The sequence below is a fragment of the Salvia hispanica genome, chromosome 4, assembly GCF_023119035.1.
Source record: "Salvia hispanica cultivar TCC Black 2014 chromosome 4, UniMelb_Shisp_WGS_1.0, whole genome shotgun sequence".
Taxonomy (NCBI): Eukaryota; Viridiplantae; Streptophyta; class Magnoliopsida; order Lamiales; family Lamiaceae; genus Salvia; species Salvia hispanica.
In genome coordinates this window covers 13,056,350-13,071,642 of record NC_062968.1, presented here as the reverse complement: position 1 = coordinate 13,071,642, position 15,293 = coordinate 13,056,350, and positions in this window count along the sequence as shown.

Here is a 15,293-nt window from a genome sequence, read left to right as displayed (position 1 = left end):
TCTTCCCCAAAAACCAGAAGCTTGTGTCATTGATAAAGTTTCCTTCAAATAATTAATTATCTTTATTGATAAAAAATTAATTTAAATGAAAAGTCATTTTTGTACATTTGGTACTCTCTTCTTCATCTATTCTTGTTTTTATGATTTTTCTCTAATGATCTTTACTTCTCTTATCATTATGAATTTACTCTCAGTACTCTTGTTAATATCTGCAAAAATCCAAAAGATGTCAAATTACAAAATAACTACTCCCTCCGTCCCAGTTTTATAGTCACATTTTTCCATAAAAGTCCGTCGCACATTTATAGTCATCTTTAGAATTTTCCATATTTGGACATAAAATTTTAACCCATTATTCACTAAAATTATACCCAAATGTCATTATCAACACAAAAATAAACCAAAACAAAAATAAAAAACCAAAAAGTCAAAAAGGGACCCACCTTCAACCAACTCACTTCATTTATTACACACTCTATCATCTCACTTCATTTATTACACACTCCACCATCTCACTCCTCCATCTCACTTCATTTATTACACACTTCACCATCTCACTTTATTAATTACACATTCCATAAATTACTTAAAACTCGTGTCATAACTAAATGTGACTATATATCTAGGACGGAGGGAGTACTTTTTAAAAAAAACAAAATGCAAAAGGGTTATTATAAATTCAAGTCTCATAGGAATACCCAATATTTGATTTAAACCCAAGATGTCGAATATGCATTATAGGAAAAATATATTGCCCCTAATAAATATCGTTGATCACTAAATCGAAGATCAAAACAAACTTCAAATATGTAAAATTATGGGGAGATATATTATTATTGCAAGGTATCAAGTGTATACATATTAAAATAAAATCCAAACAAACTTCAAACTAATTTAAAAATAATCTAGCTTGCATTATCCTTTTTTACTATTATAAATACTAATTTAAAAAGTAATATAGCATGCATTATGTGTGTATATATATATATATATATATAGGTGGCGTTCGGTTGTCATAACTAATATCATGAAACTATCCATCTAGGATTAAGTTGAAGGATTATTTTAGTTGTAGGGGGAGGCTGTAACTAATTATCTATAGACTATTCATCTAGGATTAAGTTGAATGGTTCAATCTTATGAACCAAATATGATACAAATTTAATCATGAAATTTAATCTTGGCAACCAAACACCCCCGTAGTTTATTAAATTGTACGTCTATCAACCACTTTTCTTTAATTTCACTCAGGAACAATTATACATATAGATGTGAACACAAGTTGTAGCAAAATGTTACTTACAAATATACTACGCGTCTATTAGTCACTTTTAGGAATATTTTAGTTAAATATCTATATAATTAAATGGAATGCTATATTATTTCCTCCTATTAAATTTACAGAAATGATGCCATTAATTTATAGTACTATTTCCTTATGTACTTGAAAAGTTGAAATAAATAGAGAGACTATCTCATCATATCTTTTAATGTTAGTAATGTTAATTAGTGATAAATTTAATCATAATTTAATATATACTTCCAAAAACTATAGAATATTAATATACTCCATATATACTTCCAAAAACTATATAATATTAATATACTCCAAAATTACTATTACTAATTTCCATCTTTTTGAGCACCAATTGTGTATTTTCAGTTTCATATTTCAATTATTGTAATTTATGTTGTTTATTTGTTTATTTTATACAACTTTAGTGTATCATTATTGTGCTTTTTTATCAATTTTTAGTATGCAATAATAAATATTTCATGTAATAATATTATTATAAAAAAATAATAAAAATAAATATATACTGGTGTGGTAGGATAGTCACTGATAAATCATAAAAACGGTATAGTTGAGTTGGTTGAATATTGAGCATATCTTAAAATACTATAATTTATTATTTTGGATTCTCTTATACATATATGGTGCAAAAAGTAAATTGTCTATTGTACAAAACAAAAACTTGATTGATTGACTGATTTACCATCAATCAAAGATAATAAAAAAGTGCAAAAGTTACATAAATTATATAGCTTCTTTAAGAAGCTTTGCACAAAATTTAAATATAATGCAAATGTAGTCATTCAGTCAATCTCTGTAGGGGTTTTTTAACATGTGAGATAGAAATAAACTACTAATAAATGACATAAAAAAAATATTTTCTTCCAAATTGATCAAATTTATGTACTCAATGTGTATTGATACGGAACAATTCTTTCTTTGCACAAATGAAAGGAAAAGAAGGATTAACAATTTATGATATTGGTATAGGAATAGCCATTATTTCCTCTACAGTGTGAATTGGGAATATGAAAATACATTGAGAATAGAGAAATCTTTTTGGAATATGCATCATATGGAAAAGAACCATTAGTACATTTCATAATACACATACAAAACAATGAATGAGTATTATTGATGTGATTATCAATCAATAAATCAATGTACTAAATGACACAATCTCATTAGTTGATAAATATTTTTTTTAAAATTTATATATCTTTTATCTATTATATTAAGTAATTTATAATTATATAAATTATACCAAAATTTACAATTTTTCATCCTCTATAAATAAAGACCGCATTTGCTATATTTATTTTATCATAGAAAAATATCATCTTTTCTTCTCATATTTCAGAATGATATGAGAATCTTCTCATCTTTAATTATTCTAATGATTAAAAAAATTTCTTCCTCTATCATCTTTTAATTTAATGTTCATTTTCTTCATTCCTTGCACTTATTTATCAGCAAGAATGTAAGCACGATAAATAAAACTAAATTCATTTATCCAATTATAGGCCAAGGTTTGAGTCGTTATATGAGTAGATAGAAAACCAAAACTATATTGATTTGTCGTCACTTTGAATAGTATGACTGTTAAAGGTGTTCGATACTAAAAGCCGATGATCAAATTTTTGATGTTTGAGTTAAGGATTGATGAGTCTATACTATTTGATTATTAAAAGTGAATTTAAATATACTACGCAATCAAAGGTTGATTAGTTTTACTTTGTGATTGGAACTATCTTTTACTTTAATTTGAATCTGCCTCTATTTTTCTTAACGTGAGCTCAAAATTAGATTTTTTATTTGTGACCCTATAATTAAAATAATCTGATCACTTTTAGTTAAATAAAGTACACTATTGATATTGGGAGAGGTTGTGAGTGGACTTCTGTAGACTCACCAAATTTTGAATAATTATTTCAGAATAATCTCATTGGTAATCATATTTCAGAATGATAATCGTAAGTAAAATGAACAGTAAAATGAACAGATTCCCCCCCTCCCCCTTTTAGCTCCAAGAAATCCCTCCATTTTGGAGGGAGAAAACCCACATTATTTTTGGGAGGGAAAACCCACACTTTTTTTGGAAGGAAAAACCTACTTTTTATTTGGATGGGAAAATTTTGTTATTGCATGTGTTTCATGCATACAAAAATGTGTTGTATGTATATAAATGATGTGATGTATAGTCAGCTTTACAACTAAATATGATGCTATTATCTGATGGTTTTAATGCATAAGTCGTAGTAGTAACTATGTAAATATTGGGAAGAATAATAATGACGACATATAAACCCATTTTCATTTCTCTCTCTGGGAAAAAAAAAAGGTTGAAAGGGTTCTTCCTTCTTCATCTCAACAGGTTATAGTTATCATTCTTGATATATGGAGTGATATTTAAAAATGATAACTATTCAAATCATTGAATATAAAATTAGTAATGAAAGAAATAAATTAAGGATTTTAAATGTTACTAACTCTTCAAATCAGGGGCGGACGTAGAAAATTTTATTGGCAGGGGCTCTATTGTATACTCCCTTCATTCGCGAATATGGGTCCATTTTTCTATTTCGGTCCGTCTACGAATAAAAGTCTCGGTTTACTTTTATTATATATGATAATAAGCCTCAAATTCCACTAACTCTTTACACTCACATTTCATTTAAAACTACCACTAACTTTTTTCCACTAACTTTTCTTAACATTTCTTAAAACTTTGTGCAACAAATAAATGAGACTCTTATTCGCGAATGGAGAGAGTATCATTTTTATGTATCCGCCGCCCCTATATATATCCATATAATATGAATATACTATTTTCTATGTTCCAATAAAAATAACTATAGTTTTTTATTCAAAATGTTAATTTTCTATATTTGGAAACAAATTTTTTTTACTCTATCTCTATATTAAATATACAATCGTATTATTTAACATACTTTATCACCTTTAACAATTTTGCATAGTAAGTATTAACAGGATAAATATTACTCCATTTATAATACATCTCAAAACTAAATACTACTTCCCTTAACTTTTTTTGCATAGTAAGTATTAACAATTTTGCATAGTAAATATTACTTCCCTTAATTTTTTTATTTATTTCTTCCATCACCATTTTCTTTTAGAAACTCAATTATACTTTTATTTAAATAATATTTTAAATAAGAAAACAAAATATTTTAGTTATGCTTTATTTATCTCCATTTATTATACATCTCAAAACTAAATACTACTATAATAGTAACATTTTTTAATAAAATATTAAAGTGAACTGTAGAAAGTTCTTTGTGGGATTTATTTATACTTAAAAATTTTACTTAAATTTATTAAATTTGAGAAGAAAAAATATTATAGTGAACTATAGTAAATTTTTATATAAAGAATGTTACTTAAATATTTAAATGTTACTATACTTAAGTGAAAAATAAATATTTTAGTTACATTAATTAAAACATTGTATATTGAAAAATAATTTTAAGTATAGTAATTGAAATTTATGTGAATTATATCTAATGTAAATTAAAGCGAACTATTGCAAGTAACATTTTTTACTAAAAATATTAAAGTAAACTATAGTAATTTTTTCATTATAAAGCTTATCTATACGTTATACAAGTAATTATTTAAAAAATTAAGTGAATTATTTCAAAAGAAAATGTTTTCTCTTGTAAAAATATAAAATGGAGTAGTATTAGAAATGTAAATATTTAGTATCTGAAAATGTATTATTATGTATGTCAAAAAGAATTTCATGATTGAAGAGGTACTAAAATTGTAATTTCCAAATAGCAAAAATGTCCTTCATGGCATTTAGAAGATTTTTCAAATGCAGAGGGGTATAAAAGACCGGTAAATACTAAAAATGTAATTTCTAAGGACCAAAAAGGATATAAAATTTTTTCAGGGATCATTAATAAATTTTTCGACAAGATCAGGGACTGTCAGCGTAGTTCACTCTAATCCAAATAATAACCTCTGAATTAGGCTATTCACTGAAAGTAAAGTTATCAATTTTGAATTTTGTTACACTTCCTAAGCCAAAAATTAAAACTTAAAAGTTAAAACATTGAATTCTACCGCAACACTTTAATTATAAAGATAACAAATGAAATTGATTGCAAGTGCAGATGGTACATTTTTCAACAGCTGTGCAACTGACACTGTGACACATCAATCAGAGAAGCTTTCTGATAATATAAAATTATTAATTTTTAAAGTGCGGATCCAGTCTTCTTCTACCTTAATCCTTACCGAAACGCCGTTTTTATCTCTGCAATCACCGCTACAATTTTTTTTCCTAAATCCAGTTCAGCCCTTTTTCCCAGAGTAATTTCGATGATTTCTCTTCATGAAGCATTAGTTTGGCGAGGGCTGAAGATAGTTTTCGAATTTAAAAAAAAAATTATAGTAGAAGAAAATGAAAAAAAAAAAATATTGGGAAGGGCTTAAGCCTCTCCCCCTCTCTAACTGTGTCCGCCACTGCTTCAAATAATCAGACATGTATAAAATAATTAATGAATGCATATTTTAAGCTCATTTCATGATAACTGTAATTAATACTCTCAGGTTTTACATCTTTCATCAGTAACTTATAAATATATACTACTATTATATAAACAAAGAATGAAAATATAGAAAGAAGAGAGAGAAAGATGGCTGCTGCGTTTTGCTTATAAAAGCTTGTATGCACACATCAACTTTGTGCGTCTGCCACACATCAACTTTCTTCATCTTTTCTGACACATTATTTGATGACTTTACCATAACCCTAGCTATTATCTCTACCTACTTTATTTTTTACAATTTTCTTTGTATCTGTAAATCTTCTCTTCTTCTCTCTTCATCCTCACGTAGACATTCTCTCACGGACATAAATTTATGAGCTGCCATAGCGGGAACTGAGGCCGGCTACGCTTGTTCCGTCAGTGGACTTGTTCATCTTTTTTTTCCATTGCTTGTTAGTATCTGCAAATCCCAGAAAATATTTGGAGAAAAATGGTTAGCTTTGACGGAAGATATACAATTGCGGTTAGAGCATGAACTTATATTACTGTTATCTTCTTATTATTTTGAATTGTCCCCATATTTCTTTGTTGTGCAGTGTGAAGAAGATCTTGGAAGAAATTTAATTCTGTTGATTTATGTTGTGTAAATATAATAGTTAGAATCATAAAAAAAAAACAATAATAAACATAAACAACTAACCAAAAAATACAAAGTGAAGCAATGTAAAAAAGAAAAATGTTAGTTAGAGCTAACGTACCTTAATAATTTGCAAAACAAACTAAAAATCAATAAAGAGTTAATGTAACGACCCGCCCATCTAGGGTATAATAAATGCGGCGATCGTTATCTAAACAGACTTAAATGCATCAAAGATCATAGACTAGGGTTTCATTTGAAAAGAGATTTTCATCAAAGCATTAAATGAGCAATTAAGTAAGGAAAGAATAATGCTTTAGCAAAGAAATCCGACAAAAGGCTATCACCATAAATGCTCCAAAGTAGCAAAGGTTCCAAAATATTTTCAAGTGTTCCAAATCCAAAATATACCCACACAATAAAAGTATTCCATCCAACCAAAAGATAACAATTTTTCATGATATAGCGGAAGCGACCAAGAAAGAAGTGAGGCTATGTATGAGGACACAACGACACCTTAAGTACCAACAGATCATTTTATTATTTCCTACTCAACACCGCCGCCCGCTCGTCACCACTCAACCTGCACATAAGGAAAACACATGCAGGGCTGAGTACGATAATCATACTCAATGGGCTCATTGCCGAAAACAGTTTTATCACAAATATAGTTATTATCATGCCATTTTCAAGTGTCCGTCGGGGTTTTAACTTTAGAAAGACCCGAGGCACCAAAATATCTTCTTTCTCAAATATCACGGTCGCGCAACCATTTTTCTCATCGACGTTTACCATATCCTCATTCTACATGACAAGGAATGCGGCCGCAATCCAGGTCACTAGACCGGCCAACCCGTACGCTGACACTCGGTCTAACATTGGTGTACACTAACCCAAGTAGAGTTTGTGGCTCTACAAGGATCCGAATTCGATTATAACAATAGTGGCATAGCCACGAGGGATAGGCACGACAAAAACAAATCAAGGCATGATAACACATATTTCTTTCTCATCAATATCAGTTTAGGACAATGTCCTTATTTTAAAAGAAAGCCCACCTCGTAGGTTTAGCTCGATAGATTTCTCTTCTCCTCGTTTATCACGCTGAGAGCGCGAAGTATCACCTTTAAATTAGGCGTATCACAAATCAGTTTCAATCATGGATCAATATTATGCATGACCTCACGTTTTCCCTTTTCCCCTTGATTATTTTCAAATTCATCAATATCAAAATCAAAGTATGATTAACATACCATTTATATTCAAATAACAACTCCAAAATCACCAATAATTCGTATCACACATGAGTGTTCCACACACACAACACATGCACACGATCACCACACATGTGCACGCCGATCGAGGCGTGCACACACACACACACGATCACGCACACACACACACACATTCATGTATCCCCAAAATTCACCGATTAAAACCCCTTTCGCTCGTTCTAGATGCATGTGGATTCAAGAATACCGTTTAATCGGTAGAAGAAGAGAAGATCAATAATTAAAGTACCTCTTCCAAAAGAACGAACGGTAGAAACAAGGAATTAGTCTTGATTCTTCAATAATCTCTTGAATTTCACTTGAATTCTTCTCAATTGATGAAGAAACCTTGAAGAAAACTTGAAGAAAACTTGGAGAGAGTGGGGGTGTAATTTTCGAAAATATGGGGAGAGTGGGGGCGTCGGTTTTTGATGATGCTAGGGTTATGGTCTCTTCTCCTATTTATAGAGTGCCATATAATAATATCCAAATAATTAAATAAATAAATATTTGGAAGATATGGTAGAGATAATGGAGAGATTTGAGGAAGTGGCGTTGAAAATTGTTGAGAATAAGGAGGAATTCGAAAATTAGGCTTAAATAAATAGCCTATGATTTAATTTGAATATTTCACGGAGCAGAATAATATATCACGGAGCAAGAATAAAATAAAATACTCCCCAATTTAATATAGAAGTAGGCGTGTATTTCCTTCTTCCAACAAGGAATAAATTCAAATCCTAATTTAATTAGGATATGGCAAGATATGGTAGATATATCAAGATATGCTAGGATATTTTAGCATATTTATATTTATTCATGGAATAGAATAAATAAGGGATCAAATAAAATAAATAATTCCCTCCTCCCAATATACGAGATTTTCGAAAATCTCAAGGGAAAATCAAAGTGGATATTTCGAAAATTCCATGTAGGAATTAGAGTATTTGAACTTTGGATTTAATTTGGATAATTATCCCAAACAAATAATTAAATCCACGAATAATATTATTTCTTCTCCAACATATGAAATGGCCGAAAATTCCACATGTTTAAATAAATGCTCCTATTATTTTTCTCACTCATCCCTTAGGAAAAATAAATAATAATTCTCCCACAATTATATTTCTCCACATCAAATATTCACATATTCAAAATCAATCATCTCTTCACTTTCACTTCATTTTCTCATCGTATTGACCTTTCAACGGCCACATCATTTTTCCACATCTTTGACTATTCAATAGCCACGTCAACATTTCAACAAGTTGACTATTCAACTCAATCTCCATTCTCATACGCAATTAGGTCACAAAGACACTATGCAATTAATCACTCATCAAATAATTCACATATCATAGCATTTAAGGCATTTAATGCAAAAATTTTATAACCCGAAAATTAGGATTTGAAAAAGTGGGGCGTTACAGTTAAGATATGTAAATCAGGGTAAACTTAGAAGAAGTTGCAAGAGGAATCTATCTATTTTGTATAGATTTATGCCATGTATATGCAATAGATGCAATAATTATTATATACAGCAATAAAAAGAAATAACATACTAAAGAACAATAAAAGGTCAGCTATGTAAATAAAAGTATTAGATAGTGTTCACATACTTAAATTATCTGTAAAATATAAATGGTTAATATGAACAATGAGTTATTCGAAATAAAAAAGGAAGAAGATGAAGAGAGATATAAAAGAAACAGTAAAAGTGTAGAGAGAGAAATAAGAACATGTAATTTATGTATAAAAAAAATGTTACAGTAGATAATATTCACATACCTTAAATATCTGCAAAATATAAATAGTCAAGGCAACAAAATATTAAAATAAAAAAAATATATAAAGATGAAGACTACAAAAAACTGTCAATTTACTAGCAAAAATTAGTAGCAGATATAATATGTTGCTGTTAGTAGCAGATTGGAGGCGGAATATCCGCTAGTAACTGTACTAGCGAAATTAGTAGCAAATTTATGATAGATTTTGATTCCTCAATCACGGATCATAATTAGCAGCGTATATAGCAACACATTGATAGTCACTAGTAATTAGCAACGAACAAATGTTGCGTAATAAATTACTAACAATATTGGAGTGGATTGATATTCACTAGTAAGTAGCAACAGACAAATGTTGTTGGTAAAAATTTACCAACGGAATTACAACAGACTCATTTGCACTGCTAAGTAGCAACAAACAAATTTCGTTGGCAATAAATTACCAACAATATTGCAGCGGATAGATATTCACTAGTAAGTAGCAACATACAATTGTTGTTGGTATTACCAACAATTTTGCAACGGATTGATATTCACTAGTAAGTAGCAACATACAAATGTTGTTGGTAATAAATCAACAACAATATTGCTGCGGATTGATATTCACTAGTAACTAGCAACATACAAATGTTGTTGGTAATTACCAACAGAATTACAACGGACTAATTTTCACTGCTAAGTAGCAAAAAAACAAATGTCGTTGGCAATAAATTACCAACAATATTGCAACGGATTGATATTCACTAGTAAGTAGCAACATTTAAATGTCGTTGGTAATATACTACCAACAGAATTACAACGGACTAATTTCCACTGCTAAGTAGCAACAGACAAATGCCACTGGTAATAAATTACCAACAATATTGCAGCGGATTGATATTCACTCTTAAGTAGCAACATATGAATGTCGTTGGTTATAGATAACCAACGGAATTATAGCAGAACAATTTTCACTAGAAGTAGTAACAGACAAATGCCGGTATTAAATTACCAACAAATTAGCAACAGTAAATGGTCAGCGACTAGTTAAAAACCAAAAATTGCATTGGTAATAAATATTTAACAAAAAGTTGCAAAATATTACTACCTTCGTATTTTAAAATAGCAACTTTTGTCGTTTTAGTCTGTCTCTTAAAATTATAAACTTCTGACTTTCTCTTCCTCTCACTGATTTTACCAATTTTTCTCTTCTTCTCTTACTTTATCAATTGTGCATTAAAATCCGTGCCCTTTCAAAAGTTTATATTTTTCCAATTGTGCATTAATCCGTGTTGTTTCAAAGGTTTCTATTTTTAAAATACGGAGGTAGTACTTAATAATAACTCCGAATTATATTATTATTATTATTATTATTATTATTATTATTATTATTATTATTATTATTATTATTATTATCATTATTGTTGTTGTTATTAATAATAAGAAGAAATTTTCTATCATACTCCCTTATTAGTATACAAGTGATTGATTTTCCCTTTTATGTTTGTTTCACCACTAATGATTAATTTTCCTATTTCACAATCCATAACTCATTATTCTCTCTTTATTCTTCCTACTGATTTTATTCTCTCTCATTTAATTCAATAGTATGATTTTTTAAAATATAGTCTCCACGAGAAACCAATCATTTAAAATAGTCACATGACATTGTTAATGAAATTTATCATAATAGTTACAAGACATGTCGCTCATGAAATTTATATTATGAAATTTATTGCTATTTGTTAATAATGAGTTCTGTATTCTCTTTCTTTCTCATTATAATGAGGTTTTTGAATAAAACTAGTAAGATAATTATGTACATGTATATATTATCTTAATTCGTAGTGACCAATCATTAATTTACTAATATTTGGGTAAATTGTAAATTCTGAAATTTTTTATTTATACTATAATTTTTTATTATAATTGTAAAAACATTGATCCAGATTAATGATCTACATTAAAGTAAATTAAAATTGATATATTGGGGTTATTAGGTTGACAACTTAATCCTAGATGAATTGTCATGGTAACAAAAACGACACTGTTATTGTATAGTATAGCATATTCCACAATATTTAAATCATTGAATAAATAACAATCCTTCAAACTATATCCTTAAAGTCATCGAATTATTAAAAATTAAATATAACAAACTAATGACAAAATAAACTAAAATATTTAATTAATAAATTATTGTTAAGAGGAGAAGTGATTAAGGTATCTACGTAATTTAGTAATACTCTACGCAAATTCCCTTTTCTTTTTTAGTCATAAGTTTTAATGTAGGAGTAGTAGTTATTTTTACGTGTTATACTTATAAACTATAAATAAGATTACACGCCGACTCTAATTGGAAACTTTCATGTAATCAAATACATTAAAAAAATAAATAAAATACTATTAAAAAGTAAGAAATAAAGTATAAAATATTAAACAAAATCTTGGAGCAGCATTCGGCAACAATATTTATTCATTTAATACTGAAAAACTATCTATGGATTTCAATTAACTAAAATCATAGTAAAATTATAATCTTCTTTAAATTAAGAGATATGATAATCATTATAGCTTTCAATATAATACCTTCAATTTAACCTACTAAGCAAGCCCACCAATAGCCCTAATTAGACATACTAAAACCTAAATATTCATAGTATTTAATTAGCTCAAATAGCACACAATTTTTAGAGATTTGCTGCAGCCACCACTCCCCTTCCTCTCACGGTTCTGCCTCTCCTTTCTCTCACGGTTCTCCATCTTAAATCTTGTTTCTGATTTTGCTAAAGCATTATATATACAAATGTTGTTGTGAATTTTGATTGCTTTATATGAATATCATACACATATGGTTGTGAATTTTGATTGCTTTTGTCCCTTTGTTGAGTAAGAAGAAGACTACACTTTTTAAAAGTTACATATTATTATTATACTATAAAAAGCTTGAAAATTTTTTAAGATGTGGACATATTGTTGTGCAATATAAACTACTTTGTAACTGTGTTGATCAGATTAGTTTTTGAGTTTCAAACCAGCAAGTAATTGCAGTGAGACTATTGTTAATCATTTCTGAAATTAATCACGAATGAACAACTTATATACCCAAAGTGGACCTGTATTTACTAAAGTTCCACTATGCACAGTATATTGTTTTGATTCTACACTACATATGGTTGTTCCACCAGTCATTCGTACTTTATGAAATATTCAGAATTGATTAGAGTCCTATAAGGCACACCCCTGTCCACCTAAAATATGTGCAATAGAGGATTTTACGTGTCATTTTCTTACTACAAAATTGAATACATGTCAAGTACTACAACATATTTTTTAAATTGATTGGTTTATCTACGAAAAAAGTTGAAAGAAGTTTTTTTTTAATGTTTATACTCAATTTTATAGAGTATACTTATGTCGTGCATGGATTTGGATCTAATATCAAATACATATGTAATGGGACCAGCCAACAAGTAGACCGTCAATGGCAATATGAGACGAAACAGAAATTTATTGCAGAGCATGAACTGCGAATGAAACTAGAAGAAGTGAAGTTGCTCAAAGAAAGGGTGGATCAATACATGTCCGAGCAGTCCCAACACTCGAGCCACTCTACTGCCCAGTCTGGTCGTGATGATTCTACATAATTAGGAGATTGTTATTTGCTTTTAAATTTACAGCCTATTATAATTTAAACTCATAAACGTATTAGACTTCATATGTTTTTTTTTTTTTTTTTGAAAAAATACATTATTTGCTTTTGGGTTTTAAATACATTATTAGTTTATCAATTATTATTGTTGTCTACAAATTGATGTTCTTTATTTGATAATTGTTGGTTTGTTGTAAGTTGTTTGTTTTAATTGGATAAGTAAACGAATAATTGAAACAATAATGTGTAACGTGAACTTAGTAACGGAATACCGATTGGTGATTTTTAAAAAAAATTATCACATTAGAGGCGAATTGGGCTAGCTGCTAATTCGTTAGTACTATATAGTAGCAAACTGAGTATGTTACTAAACTTTTTGATTTGTATTTAGCACCAACAATTTTAGGGTGGATTAGTGTGCTGCTAATTCGTTGCTAACAATTTGTAACAAACTACGTTTGTTGCTAATTTTTTTGATCCCTTTAAAATAACAATAATTTAGGAGCGGATTTGGTGCATTACTAATTCGTTGCTAACAATTTGTAATGGACTCTGGTTGTTGCTAATGTTTTCGATCTCTTTTTGATGTCATCAATATAGGAGCGGATTTGGTGTATTGCTAATTCGTTGCTAATGATTTGTAACAGACTAAGTTTGCTACTAACTATTTTGATCCCTTTTTGATGTCAATAATTTAGGAGCGGATTTGGTGCATTGCTAATCCATTGCTAACAATTTGTAGCGGACTAAGTTTGTTGCTAGCGTTTTCGATCCCTTTTTGATGCCAACAATTAGAAGCGGATTTGGTGCGTTGCTAATTCGTTGCAGCATACTTAGTTTATTGCTAAATTTTTTGATACCTTTTTGATGCCAACAATTATCAACGGACTCATTTTGCTAATAATTCGTTACTAAAACATTAGTAGCACAATTTTGGTAGTTGCTAAATTTTAGCAGCAAGGAATTTAGAAGCAGCGTAGATTTGTTGCTAATCCGCTGCTAACCCATTTTACTAGCGGAATTATGAGAATTAGCAACAAAAATTTTCGCTAGTAAATAGAGATTTTTTTGTAGTGAGAAAAAGTAAATCGTAGAGAGAGAAAGAGAAAGAGAAGAACCTGTAATTTATGAATGTGTGTTGTTGCAACTGATATTTATAGAGCAACTTTCTAAATAATTCTTGGGTTTTAGCTCCAAAAAAACCCTCTATTTTGGAGGAGGAAAAACCCACGTTTTCTTTTGGAGGCAAAACTACTTTTTATGAGAAAACCTTGTTATGCTATACAAAATGTATTTGTATATATATATATATGATGTGATGTTTAGTCAGCTTTACAATTAAAAATGATGCTATTATCTAATGGTTTTAATGCATGAAGGTGGTGGGGTCATTTTAACTATTGGTCAAAGCTTGGAAGTGTCAGTTGGCACCTACCACTTGCAAAATTCCCCCCAAATCAAAAATTTGAAAATAGGGGGGAAATCCCTTTGATTTTCCCCCAAAAAAACCGAGCTTTTAATGGTAGTATAGATTTGATACAATTTGTTGCAATGCATCTGGCTTCGTTGTAGCCCGGTGGCTTCATGAATACTAATAGGATTAAACGCGCTATTTACAGAGCTAAAGAAAGGAAAGGCATTTGCAGTTTCCAGGAGGTATGGTTTTTTACGGTTTTTCTCTAAGCCCTGTCCTGCTCTATTGGATTCACATAAATGTGTGGGCAAATAGTGGGACTTGTCTCTGCAGTTATAAATTAGTGGGAAAATGATGTTCAAAATTTGTGTCATGCATAATCTTAGCTTTCTCATTATATATACTTGATGGAATCTCATGTTAGTGTTTCGTTGCTCACAGTCATCTTCGTTTCATTTGTTGGCTTAGGATCGAGAGAAAATCTAAGAGAAAAATGGTTAACCATAGGATGCCTCTAACAATGCACATGGAACAAATTAAAGAAGTGGATTACCAGCAACAACCTACACCATATGGATACAAAGCCGCCAAGTTTGCAACCGACAAAAAATAGCCAAAATGGATGCCGAATGCTGAGTTGGCAGAAGCCAATCTTCTCCTTGAGAAGCTGGTAATTTCGTAGAGCGGAGAAAGGGCACAAACTTGAAAAGCATTGAACTTGCTAATATTTGTGTGAAAG